Source organism: Lygodium microphyllum, chromosome 26, assembly GCF_053477565.2.
Source record: "Lygodium microphyllum isolate KBCC chromosome 26, Lygodium_microphyllum_v1.1.10, whole genome shotgun sequence".
Lineage (NCBI taxonomy): Eukaryota > Viridiplantae > Streptophyta > Polypodiopsida > Schizaeales > Lygodiaceae > Lygodium > Lygodium microphyllum.
The window spans coordinates 65150996-65165008 of record NC_141160.1 but is presented as its reverse complement, the minus strand read 5'-3'; the positions used below and the strand labels follow the sequence as shown (position 1 = coordinate 65165008).

General features: G+C 38.5%; 1 long non-coding RNA gene across 1 annotated transcript; it reads right to left on the bottom strand.

Annotated features, from left to right (window-relative positions):
- Positions 1–1177: 1177 nt before the first annotated feature.
- LOC148013347 (uncharacterized) lies at positions 1178–1744 on the bottom strand. The gene is made up of 2 exons (XR_015688951.1): positions 1615–1744; positions 1178–1394 (listed from the first exon to the last, which is right to left on the bottom strand). It is a non-coding gene; the product is annotated as an uncharacterized LOC148013347 (long non-coding RNA).
- Between the last annotated feature and the right edge of the window lie 12269 nt (positions 1745–14013).

Genomic DNA, 14013 nt, shown 5'->3' with positions numbered 1-14013 from the left:
TCACAGTGGAGGATGCTTCTACAGGTGATGCTCTTTGGACAAGTACACAGGAGGGTGGGCTTTATACGCTCACAGCCTTGGCTGCGCGGACTTCCCATGAGCTTGGGCTGCTTTCGCATGCTCGGTATGGTCATTTGAACCTCGATTCTCTTCGCTGGGCTTCTAGGAGGAAGATGGTGGAGGGACTTCCTGATTTCCCTCCTCTTCACACTTTGTGCCCTAGCTGCTTGAGGGGCAAGCAGCACAGGCAGCCACACCCTCAGGTTGCTTCTAGGAGGGCTACTTTGCCGCTCGAGTTGGTTCACACCGACCTTTGCGGACCTACGAGCACGGCCTCCCTTGGGAAGGCCAGGTATTTGATGCTGATTGTGGACGACTTTAGTCGCTATGTGTGGCCTTATTTCTTGGAGTACAAGAGCGAGGCGTACTCCTGTTTCTGTGAGTGGCAGGTGTTTGTGGAGACCCAAACAACTTCCAAGGTTCGTGGCATTCGAGCTGATCACGGTGGCGAGTTCACTTCTCATCTTTTCTCTCACTTTTGCAGGGATCATGGTATTCGGGTGGAGTATTCCCATCCGAACACACCATCAGAGAATGGTGTGGTGGAGCGTGCGAATCGGACCATGGTGGAGATGGCCCGATCTATGCTGGAGCATAGGAGTCTTCCTCATTTCCTTAGGAACATCTTTGTACGCCTGGCCTCCAGATCATCACGAAATCGCTCAGACTCTCTCTGCATCTGCAGTTTCATCTCTTCTAATCTGCGAAAGCGCTCCCCCAAAGTGCGGATCACGGAGACCAATCTGAGAAAGCGCTCCCCCAAAGTGCTGTCAACTGGGGGCTGTTGATGCCGCAAGCTGGACTTTGAAGAAGTCCTATGGTTGAGGAATCTGTCCATCTTGAAAGCCTTCGCGGCCTCATAGTCTATACTGCGGCTGCGCTTCTTGTGGAGAGATGTGTAAGAAGTATCATGGTCATCCAGAGACTGGTTGCGATACCAGCATTATCACTTATGGGACCATATGCATCTATGGCTAGACAGGTGGCAATAGTACAAAGCATTCCAAGAGCTGCAACTGTGATCCCGTACATGGCTGCTAGGATATGGCTGACATAGATGGCAACAGCAATAGCAAATATTGGAACAATTACAGACTTGTAGCCAAGTGTTGCTGCTTCACCCACAATGTTGTCCCTAGATGCATTTTGTGTTTACAATTACCAATGATATCAAAAGGCTCAAACATGTACATAGCGAAAAAAGCTCAAAGCAACAAGAGAAGACCTACCATTTTTAGTAAACTTCCTTCCCTTGATCCTAAAAGCATTGCAATCTCCCAAAGCTCCACAACATAGATCTACTCTGCTGGTTGTATGCTTCAAACCCTGTAGTCCTATCCACAACAAGACAAATAATGAAATGATATTTAAATTATTTGCTCATGCAACCATATTGTATCATACTTACTAATGGGGATAAAAAGATGCATCAAAAGCAGGATAAGCTTCCTCCTTTCCCTATCATATATTTTTTTAATGTTTTGTATAACAACCCTCAACCCATAACCCAGAAAACTTTTTACTAAAAGAACAAGAAACCTCCATTCCACTTACCTCGGAGCCTTCAGATTTGCTGAGTTATCAACTTGAACATGTCTAGCAACAGAAGATACCAAATTGAAGTTATCCTGCAAATTATGCAGATCATCATCACCAATCATGCCTCTTGATCCACCCATGTTGTTGAGCTAGAGCCAGATATCTAGGACTTTGATTCATCAGCTGCTATCGACAAGGATTTTGGTTGATGTATACAAAGCCTTCGCTCATATGAATGCTCACAGACCTGCTGTAGTACACAGACTCATTGATGTACACATTATCTCTCTGCACAAACGCATTATCTGCAAAATCTCTCTGCACAAACGCATCGCGTTCAAAACTCCCTTAGTTGCTGGAAACTGCCACAAGCAAAATAAAGTGTGACTCATTGTATTATTCAAAACCATGTATTATTCAAAATAAAGTGTGACTAATTGTGGGTGTACGCTCAAGCTCCAGGGCAAAAGCATCGTGCATAAGACATCAAAGTACAGCAAAGTATATCTTAGAGTCAAATAATCTGAGGAAATTCTTTGGCTATATGGAGCTTCCAAATTCTGATGTGCAATCAGATGCTGCTGCAACATTCAAGGAGCTTTTGAGAGTTTTGGTAACAACTGCAAATGTCCATCTTGTTCATATGCACTGTAGCAGTGATCTAAACTAGACCCAGTTGCCCAGGTATCTGTAAGTGGTACTATAACAGATCCGATCACCAGTGCACCTGACAACTCTTCTGCCACAGAATTGAAAATGTCTTCTTTAACTGCAGAAGAAGAACACTGTTCGTCATCTAAATGCCGAACCTCCGCAAGATTGACAGCTAGTTGTGAGTCATTGGCAGAAAACTCCTGTTATGTAGCCACCAGCAAAGCTAATTGCAAGCTGTATAGTATCACAAATTCCATCTTGTGTTGAATGGATTCATGGCTAAAGGAAAGGGCAATGTCACAGCTAAAAGCTCAAGGCATATGTAGCCGCTGTATCCTACTGTGACTGTGGAAATTAGTTGCTCCTGCTGCAATTTGTGATAGAACAACATCTACTTCTGTTCAATATTGAAAGGCTCTTTTCATGATGAAGACCCTAAGCACCTATGCCAACCATACTTTCAGGTTTCAGAATCTGCAAATGATGGACATTTCTCTGTTTTCTTATATTTTCTGTAATACAAATCCATTTCTGGCAAACAAAATTCCTTGTGTCTTTTAATTTTGAGAGAGCAGGAAACAGATTGAAGGCCCGGAATTGCATCAGTTGCACTAAATGATTTCTTCTCCTTCTACCAATGTTCAAGGTTGACTGAATAAAGGCATGCACTGGTTGGTTGATTAATTCTCCCACTGGTGGACAGTGAGTTGTCGGCTTTAGGACATGACATAGTTCCACCCACAGTATTGTCTAGTTTGCACATTTAGCATCACATCAGACCACGAAAGATCTGCCTGCGGTGCCTTCTCTCTGCACTATCTTAATCACTGTAATACAATCCCCATAACAAGACATTTGAGTGATGCAATACAATCCTTACGGACTCATAACTTTTCCAGACTCCCTAAACTCTTCTTCCATACACGCACATTGAAAGCTTAAGTTTCTGGAAAGGGTGAAGTTCTGACAGCTGAGGACGAAGGAAACGTGTAAAAGTCCGGGTTGAGAGCTCGGAAGATGCCGTGGATGACGACGTGTTCATCGAAGTAAAGGTCAGGGACAACTTTTCCAACTGACAGCTGCGTGAATTCAATCCCTGTTATCAGCGCAAGAGAGATAAAGAAGATCCTTCTTTACAGGTCCGCCATGGCGATCCAGACCACTTCTCTCTTCCCCTTGCATCCTCTGAATGGAGATTAAACTGAGGCTGGACAACGTTAACCATAAAATGCATAGTTCCTTCCTCTTTAAATTCATCCAAATCACCTGCTTGTGAAGAAGCTTGGCTCACAGATATGGAGTCTGAACCTTTCCTGTTGAGAGAGGCATAACATATTGCCTTTTCTTGACGTGATGGAGATGCGGAAGCACTGGATCCCTCAATATTCAGCACAGAGGGTCCAGAAACTAGCAATCCCCAAATCCAACTCTGGTAGAACGAGCTAAGACTCTCCCCTTTCTTTCAATCTCCCTCCCTCCGTTTCACAGGCGCCTCTTCACAGTTCCCCGTAATTTCCCCTTTTTCCATTATCTTCCAATTTTTGCTTCCCTCCTCATTCCTGAATCTCCTTCGTCTCCTTTCTTTTTCGATCTCTCCTCCTCTGTTTTTCTCCCGTGTTCCATGCCGTTTGATACAAACATGCTATGGCTCCTTTACTTACGGTGAATCATGTTGTGAATGAAGATGTTCCACCATGTATGCCTGTACTCAAGACCCCGGATGTGTGACTGATGTTTATCATCATCAAACTCATTTTTCTGAACGTGGAAACGCTTATGGTGTTCCAGATGATGCTCCCTACCAATCCTGTCCCCTGTTTCTGTTGCGCCTGCTGCCCCTTAACCCGTTAATTCTGGCCATTCCCAAAACAGCCTGCTTTTTTCCCTCGAAAAGCAGTTTAAACCCAAATATAGGTTTTCCCTCTTCCTCCTTGAATAACCCTTTTACACCTTTAGCTTTAATCTCCAATTCTGCCCATGTAAAGCATAACCTGTGATAAGTAGGTTCCAACCTACTTGTGAAGATCAATGTCTCCTTGACACACTCCATCACTGTGAGTATGCATTAATTTTGCCTGCATCTTTCATTCATCTTGAATAACAGGCCATTCCTCTAAGCAAAAAAAAATCAATCGTCTTCAAGCAGACTACAAATGGAGGATTGGAATAAATTTCTCCATCATATGCTCAGTAATTAAGGTCTGATGCTAGAAATCTTGAAATCACCCAAATTATTTAGAATCAAGCAACTACAGCTTCAATTATGCTACTTGGTTGAAGCAACTTCATCAATTATGCTACTTGGTTGAATCAAGCAACTACAGCTTCAATTATGCTACAACTTCATCAATTTATAAAATTAATTGGTTGAAGCACCAACCCCATAAGATACCATTTCCCTTAGACTAAATTTTGGCAACTTCACCTTTATGTTTTTGCAAATCCTCCATGTAATGCTCCACTTCTTTGAGAAGTTGATAAAACATCCCATTACTAGAACACTTAGCAAGAGTCGTAATAATATGCTCCCTACATTGCTAACTACTAACATGCAACCCTCTTTAAAGTCAATCCTGATTTTTGCCATACATATTGATAATCTCAATGATGGTATCTATGGATCTCATCTAGTTCTACATTGGATTAGCCATTGGATTGTTGGTTTGTTTCCAAGCATCCTTTAGCTATAGGTTGAATCCTTCCCTTAAATCTAGAAAGGAGCTGTTGAAAGAGAGGGGCTTCCATTTCTTTCTCCTACTAAACACATCCTTCTTGGATGGACTTCCTAGGCACCTCACATTCCAAGAGATCATAGTGAGCAAGCTAAAAGGAGGAGTTGAAAGAGAGAGGCTTCCATTTCTTTCTCCTACTAAACACATCCTTCTTGGATGGACTTCCTAGGCACCTCACATTCCAAGAGATCATAGTGAGCCAGCTAATTAACATTATATATTTGTTCGAACCTCCATAATCCAAAATAGCAAAATAGCCTTGTCAACAAAATATTTGCAGGAAGTTTTTAAAGGGAAAGTTTTTATTTCTTACCTCCATTAGACTTCAAAGAATTGACAATAATTAGGTTGCTCCTTAGGTTTCTCCTTCCAAGGCTTGTTTATTTCAACCTATGTTTTTTCCTTTTTGCTTCTTTTGAAGTTCTTCCTTATGTCAAGTATTTTCTCCTTGGCTTCTTCTTAGTTCAATTCCTTTTTGGGCATTCCTTTGCAAAGCACCCATCTTCTTTGCATTTGAAGCATGTATCCAAGAAGAGGGAGAATTTGATATCAACCAACAACTCAATCCCATTAGGATAAAAAAGCTAGAGCATCTCAAGGATCTTCTTCCTCTTATTCCAAAGTATGAGAGGCCACTTGCTCCACTAGTTAATATTATTGTAAGAACATAGAGCGCTCTACCTAGCACTTCTACTAGCACATTAACTTCTCCATCTAGCAAAGTAGGAAGTCCATGAAAACTAGCCCATATTGGACATTCAATTTCCCATATTGGACATTCAATTTGCAAAACCTCCTCGGGAATAAAAATCAACATGCCATAGAAGCATGTAAACAAGGCTCACTTTAAGCCAAACACGTGAACCCAAAACCCAATCTCTTTTTGCTTTAGATGCAAGCAAGACCCAAAAGAAATCTAATGGCAAGCAAAACAATGTGAGCACCACTTTGATCCATAGGTGAGCCAAAAAAATCTAGAAAACTCATCCTCAAGGCGGACCTTCCCTTAAAATACATGAACATGTTGCATAGAGAATACTTAGCATTGCTTTGCCGAATGCATGGCAACAAGGATACCACTCATGCACATAGCACTTGCTCCCCAAATTCTATTGTCTCTCTTTTAATTCTCATTAAATATTTTTGGTCACCCCACATCTTCTTCTCTAGATCTTCCATGTTCATGCTAGCAATGACAATGTTAGCATAATCCATCTCCATCCCATTGTCTTGCTTTTATTGGTTTATGTTTGTGCTATGTGTTCTATCATCTCTTACTCCTTGTTCACCCCCCTAAATATGCTACATGCATGAATGTGGGAGTATATGCCACATGTTGGTAGGAAATGTTACTTTTTTAATGAACTTAATACGGCTACCCTAGTTAATAGACCATGTGCCATGACTGTCTATTGAGAGCTCCCCTCTTCAAGTTTCCACATACTCAAGAGGTTCTATGCCTTTCATTTAAGGAAAAGGCTATTACAATTTGAATTGTTTCTATTTTGCTAATGGATGGATATGCTCTTAGTTTGTAAGGGTCTCAAATAACTTTTGATAACCATTTGTGCTTGTATGGATGCTAGGTACATCCCACACTTCAGGGGGGATTTGAGGGGAATTTCAAGATTTAGAGCTATGTCATTGAGTTGAATTGAGATTCTTCTTTGTTTTAATGTGATAAGGAAATATTTATATTGTTAAAAATGATATTTTAGTTGTGGATGTGTAAACAATTTGTGCTATGTGAGTAAGAACTAAAAGTTATCAAAATGCACAAATGTATCTTACAGCACATGTACATTTTGGATGCGTACAAACATATTCATTACAAGTGTGTATTGACATTGTCTTATTTGAGATTGACTACATGGCTAATGGTTAAGCCTATCAATTGTGATGTGTTATTACTTAACATGACTATATAAGCATGACTATGTTAGATGTTATATACAAATTGGTTTTGATTTACTGTGCATGCACATTATCCTATGATCCATAGCTTCATAATTTTGTCCAATAAACATGGCTATATCAGGTGATATATAGAAATTTTCCATGCTTTACCATATAGACACTTATTTTACTAGTTATAGCTTTATATCTATCTGGTAAAATTAAAAACCTAGTTCCAATTTAAAAAATCCTAATTACTAACTAGAAAAAATACAACCAACCTGTGCTGCCTTTGAATAATCTGTTGCAACAGGCTTATGGATGTATGGTACGTTCCAAACTCTGGATGAGGTTGCACAGCTCAGCAATTTGGAGGCGACAATCTGGAGGCAATCAACATATACAGCAGGCTCTGCAGCTTCGCACCATCTGGTTGCACATAAGAAGGTGAATGACCTTGGCACTTGGTTCAAAGAGAGTGAGAAGTGGAAGAGAATAAAATGTTGATCCTCTTGCCGATAAGGCATCATCTCACATTAGCCCCCCAAAAATGAAGTTGAGCCTCATATATATCCTATTGAATTTGGAGGATCGTGTATTAATAACTCCATCTAATGTTTAGAAAAGCTACCCAAATTATTAGGTCCATCTAGCCATAGATGATTGGTCATCAGGATTGAGATATTCTCACGTTCCTTGATGGGATTTATTTTACTTATCTAATTAGCAAAGGTACCATACTATTACAACATAAAAAAGCAGCTTCCTTTTATTATCATGTTACATAGGGTCCATTAACACAACATCTAGCACATGACAAACACTTTGGAAAACAACATTCTATTGCACAAAAGATAATATATAAAAACACCATTCCATGAAGTAGTATAAAATCCATCTCCCTACAGAGAAAAAAATTTTCTAGCCTAGGATATGAGCTTCCAGCCCCATAAGATTGGGTTGTATGTGATTACACTACTTCTATCAACAACACACAGTAGGGAACTTATTAACTTAGAGCCATGATAAGCTTCCCTCAGCATTAAAGGTATCCTATATAATAGGGTCACTTGGCCTTTTGCCTTCTCAAGCACTCATGTAATCAAAAACACCTATCTCCTAAAAGATCATGGGATCCCAACCCACTAGTGAGTATTTTGGCATCTTATAGGATGCTAAGGCATATTGGGATGGAAATGCCAATGGCTTGAACTACAATGATAAAAAATTTGTCAGATTGTTCCATGAAAAACAATAATTTTAGAGAATAATTTCAAAATATTTTTTATAATTAGACAAAATGATAATTTCATAGAGTAATTTTAAAATATTCGTAATAATGTTTTTTGGGGCCATAAATATAGTCATTGGGATATGATCTTCACAAGTATATATGAATGGTCTTGCTAAAAATTCATGTGTCTATTATTTCTAAGGGTAGAGAAGGGATATGATAGTGCTCATGAATTTTCTTGAGTTATTCCAAGATTTTTGGGAGCTTTGAATTACCTCTAAGGCTTGACTTATAGGAATAAGGGCTAGAGCAAGTTAGGAGGGATTAGAGGATAGCATAAATAGACTTGTCATGGATGTTACACTTGATGTTTGTTATGACCACAAGATGATACTAGCCAAATAGGTGCCTATAGGAGAAGTTGCTACACAAGATTGCACACATCATAATTTTTGAATTGCCAAACGCATAGCATGATTGAAATCCTCACGGAGAGTACATTAAGATCCTCTAGGGGTTCAGCCTCTCTTGTAGAGATTCAAACCTATGGTTTTTTACCCAACATGGAAGGTTTAAGATGTATAGGAGAGAATAGCCCAACATGCTTTCCTCCCCTCCTTGCTTTTTATAGTACTCTATTTTAATATTGGCCTTGTGTTCTTAGCACAAAAAGCATGTCTTTCTTTTAGCACTCTTATTTTTTCTCAAAAGATAAATTCAAAAATTTTCCAATCTTAATTTGTTCTTCTTTTCCACTTGTGTTTTCCTTTTATTATGATGCACTTTCAATGTTCCATTGAGAATTTGCAAGAGTTTCTACATTGTTTGAATTATTTCACCTACCTTTGAGATTGGTGAGAATTTGATATGCTCCCATCGATACTTTTCTATGGAATTTCTCAACTTCAAACCCTAATAAAATGAGAATCTCCAATGAGGATTTCTTTGTTTTGGAGCACTAGTTCTTTGTAAAGGTAATATACTTCCACCCTTGTAAGGCTATTTAGGTGTAGCCTTCTTGTTATTCAAGTCACCTCATAGTGAACCTTAAAGTAGCTTCCCATCTATCATGTTGCAAGCTTCCACATAGAGCTAGCTACAATAGTTGGCAATCACTAGAATCCTTGGTACTTATATTTTTGTGTTAAGACATGAAGTTTATAAGTTTAATGCTAGTTTGAAAGGTGATAATATTTCATCATACAACTAGCAATGTAGTTTGCTTTATTTTCTATAGCCACATGTTTTGGGCAATGCAATTTAGCTTTTTCTCAATATGGCTACGCGCTTTGCCTTGGTGGTTCTTTTTTTCCATGTGCACTTCCATGACCAATATGGTCATGCACTTGGTAATGTGCTTTCCTTTTTAATATGGCTATCTAATTTTCATGATGGGGTATATATGATTGTGTGGTTTTCTTGCCATGCACTTTGAATGTTTGCTCTTGTTGCTCATTTGGACAGTAGGGAATATGATGTTAGTGTGTGGAGTTTCTATTTAATCCATTGGTGCAATATGCTTTTTTCTCACTAATATAATCATGAGCTTTGCAATAAGATGGATGTCATGGCCATGATATATGCTTGGTCAATGTGGCCATGTACTTTGCTCAACATTGTAAGTGTTATTGTTGCTAAATGCAATGACTCTGTTGTTGGGGCCACACAGTTTGTGTTATTCATGTGTACTAAACATCTTTCTTTTAATTTTCTTTTTTGTTATTGTGATTACCTTTCAACAATTGTGGTCTTGCTTTTGTGTCAATGTGAAAAGCTTAGCCGTGAGTAAGAAGTATTATACAAATGTAAATGTCTAATCAATGAATATTTATTTACTAATTATACCTAGAAAAATCATGAGTTCCAAGTTAACTTGATAGAATATCTATAATTCCCTAGTTAGAGGATAGTACTTGCTAGTTACGACTAGTAAAAAGTAAAATTTTCTAATTAGGTTGATATTATTACTAGTTATACAATAACTTGCTAGATAATGTCACTAGACAGGGCTTCAATTTTCTAGATACTATCTAGGAAAAGGATGTTACTAGTTAGAAGAGACTAGTGATGGCAAAATTATCTAGTTATAACTAGAAAATTCTACATTCTTCCTAGTTTGGTTAGTAATCTTCCTAGTTATAATGTGAACTTTCTATATAGTAAGTGGTTTAGAGTTTCTTGTGATACCTTTGTCCTTATCTTCTCAAAACCATCATTATCAACTTGAATTGAGAAATAGAGAATTGTAATAAACATCATCTTTATCTTATCCTCATTGTACCTTTAATTCCCTATTACATAAAAGTAGGGAATCACATCCTTATAATTCCTTATGTAGGGATTTTCAAAGGAATGTGGGGAATGCTCTGTATTCCCTATTATAAGATGTAGGGAACGTAGGGACTTTCAAAGGAATGTAGGGAATGCTCTATATTCCCTATTATAAGATGTAGGGAATGCAATTTCCTAGTTATAGATGGGGAATACGTACTTGTCTACGTAGGAAATATTGGAGAATTTCCTATATTTCACCAAATTGCCTATGTGGGGAATGATTGAAAGTTCCTTGTGCTATATCTTGTAGTGAAAAAAAAAGAATCCTAATAGGCCAAGAATCATTCACCAAACACTGCCCAAGCATCACATGAGTTTGACAAATTATATGCGGATATTCCTCTCCCCATATTTGACGAAAATCATATGAAACCTATGAAATCCATTTAAGCTCTCATTGATCAAGGGGTGGTGAGCTACATGCCCCACCATGACCAAGGGGTGGATACCTTGCCATCCTTAACATGAGGATGTTTTGAAGGGATGGTGAGTACATATTTACCTCAAGGATTTTATATGAATCCTAAACAACAAATATTGGTTGAAGATGGAAGCTTCTTGCCAAGATTCATGGCATTTTTTTTTTTGAACTCTTGGATAGAAGGGAACTATAATTTTTTTTTGAAATTTTGGTCAATGTTGGCTCTATTTAAGGGGCTTTTGGCATTCTTGGGATCTTGACAATGAGAATTAACCTCAATATAGACCTATTTACCAACATTGAATAACTTCTTCAGCATTCCACGCATCCTTCTTGTGAATGTATGGAGGAGGTAGAGCTTAAAGTCTTTCAAGGTTTTGGATTCTTCATCATCATTGTAGCTTTTGTAAATCTTGGGATAACTTCTTGGACTAGCATCAATAAGTATTCAATAAGAATAAATACTCCTATTCCATTCAAAGGAAAACTTGGGATAACTTCTTGGACTAGCATCAATAAGTATTTCACAAGAATAAAGACTCCTATTGCATTCAAAGCCTTACATAGACATTGTTGTCATGATGACCATTGTAAAAAAGGATGTGATACCAGAAGAAAGCTTTGATGGACAATGGGAAAGAGAGAGAGAGAGAGAGAGAGAGAGAGAGAGAGAGAGAACTCACACTCCTATATGTAGATAGTGGTTCAAATCTCATTGATTTCCCTCACTCTCGCTCTCCTCGCTTCGATCATAAAAAATGAGAGAACCATTCGCGTTTTTGTTTTACTGGGGGACATCGCTTAAGCGACGGAGAACAATCTTCGCTTAAGTGACAAAATCCAATGTGCACATGTCCCAAAATTTTTCACTTCTCATAGTCGCTTCAGTGACGTCTATAGCAGCGGTTTCTAAGTGACGGATGTCATCTCCTAAACAACGCACAAATTTAAAAATTTTACATGTGTTTCTTAAAAGACGGTTACGTCACTTAAACGACAAAATTTTTCATCACTTAAGAGATACACAATTATTTTACTCCCTTGCTTAGCACCCCCGTGGCTAGTAGTGCATGGTAGGCCACAGATCCAAATACTATTGTAGAAGATATGAAGTATTTTAGCAACTTGCAAAGTGTTAAGTTAGTCTATTATCGTAGCTTCTCCATGATCGTATTGAATGTACATTACTTTAAAGTGGTATTAGAAGGAGCTGGGATAACCATTTGGCAAGGTCCATCTAGATTTCTAGAGGGTTCCTTTTGCCATGTCATTGTAAATATGTGCATGACTTTTTCTGTTAATTTTTATGTTATATGAAATAGTCACAAATGTTTATGCACTCTTTCCAACACACTTATATGTGATATTAAACATGTAATCTTTTATCCAAATCTCCGATAGACCTGATGGTGGTATGTTGTATTGTTAAAAACTCGGAGTGCACAACTATATGATAAAAGCAATGCCCGTGGTGTGGACAACGAGAGTATGTAGGTAGAAGGATCCATGTTGCGAGGTGTCGAGGAGGGCTTGGAGCATATGGAGGAGACATGCACAAGTAATGTAGATGAAGAGATAGGAGGCCAAGAATTTTTGAGAATGAAGTAGACTCCTCTTTCTATGGAGACCTATGTATATACATTCCAGTGTATTCGGAGCTATACAAAGAGCTTGACATGGAACCATAAGCTCAGTCATATTTGCATATGCTTGTTCAATTTGTTGTGATAATTCGCTTTAAGGGTACTTTAGTGTATATGTTTTAATTAACATCATGTTTTACAAAGTTATGTGGCCGTGCTTTACCTAAATCCTTATATTGATTATACTAACATAATTTTCTAGTTGTGTATGTTACCTTTGACGATATCCAAAGAGTAGGATGAGTCAAGGGATGATAGATGAGGAGCTGTAGGAGATCTTCAAACGTATATCTCCAGAATAAATGGTCCACTTTAGAGATATGGAAGAACATGAATTTTCATGGTCATCATCTGGCCATTTTACATAGTCTACCACAGTATGCTCTAATGCTTGAATCTCCAATAGGCAGAGTCAATACTCTAGACCGGTCCTAGAGTGACGAAGTAGTTTTGGGAGGTGTTGCAAAGATGTAGATGTTATGAGCCCTCAGTTAGTTGTTATTCCAAAGAGGATAGCTCAAGTTGGTATTATGAAGGCACCCATGTAGTGTCCCTATCTCGTCAGTCTAGTGGACACTTGTCACCTCTAAGGTTTTTCATTCCTGTAGAAATGTCTACTTCTCTGACTCTAGATTTTGCTCAACTATCAGTAGAGGTAGCATCTCTATGGGTGCTACTATGAGAGATACCACCCCTATAGGTACGTTAGATGTGCAAGGGTCTCGTGGTGGTAATTGCCAAGAGTATAGTCACAAGTGGAAAAGAATGCACCTTAGACTTACCTAATAGGGTAGGGATACTTGTAGATGAGCAAATAAGTGTTGTGATCATGAATGATGAGGAGAGGAGGGTGGTGGCTCGCATGAGAGTTGTGCCAATAAGTTTTTAGATACAAATTTTTAAACCATTGAAAGAAAATATATCAGAGGAGAACAAGGACTATGTGGTAGCGTCCTTGCACAAGGGATTTTTGGTACCTACAGTGGTAAAGAGGTTTTTGACTGGGTGAATAATGGATTGTATGCGTGCATACATGTCACATGGATGATTAGATGTACTCAAGGAAATCAAGAATGGTACCTCAAAGCCTAAGTGGTTGGAGGGAGAGGAGACCATAGACTCTCCAAGGTGGTGGTAAGGGTAGGTGGAGGTAGGAAGGGCACCACTGGAGCTAAAGGTTGTGCATCATTTGGGAATTGGCGGCCATAGGACTTTATCAGAGGATTTTCTAAGTATTTAATTAAATTTTTAAACTTTTTTTTTGAATATCACTTGTACTAACAGCTTATTTCTAATAATGTTACTTTCTTTTTTTGTAGCACTCCATTCACAAACTGCGATTCTATAGGTTTGGAGACTCAATATGCAGAGAGACACAATTTCATTGCACTCATCGATAGATTGTATGCACATGGCAGCCCAATAAGTCAAATTTCTTTTTTGTTTGCACTCATTAGTTTTTTTGTGCTATATTATGTATTGTGGATTAATCTCTGGTTG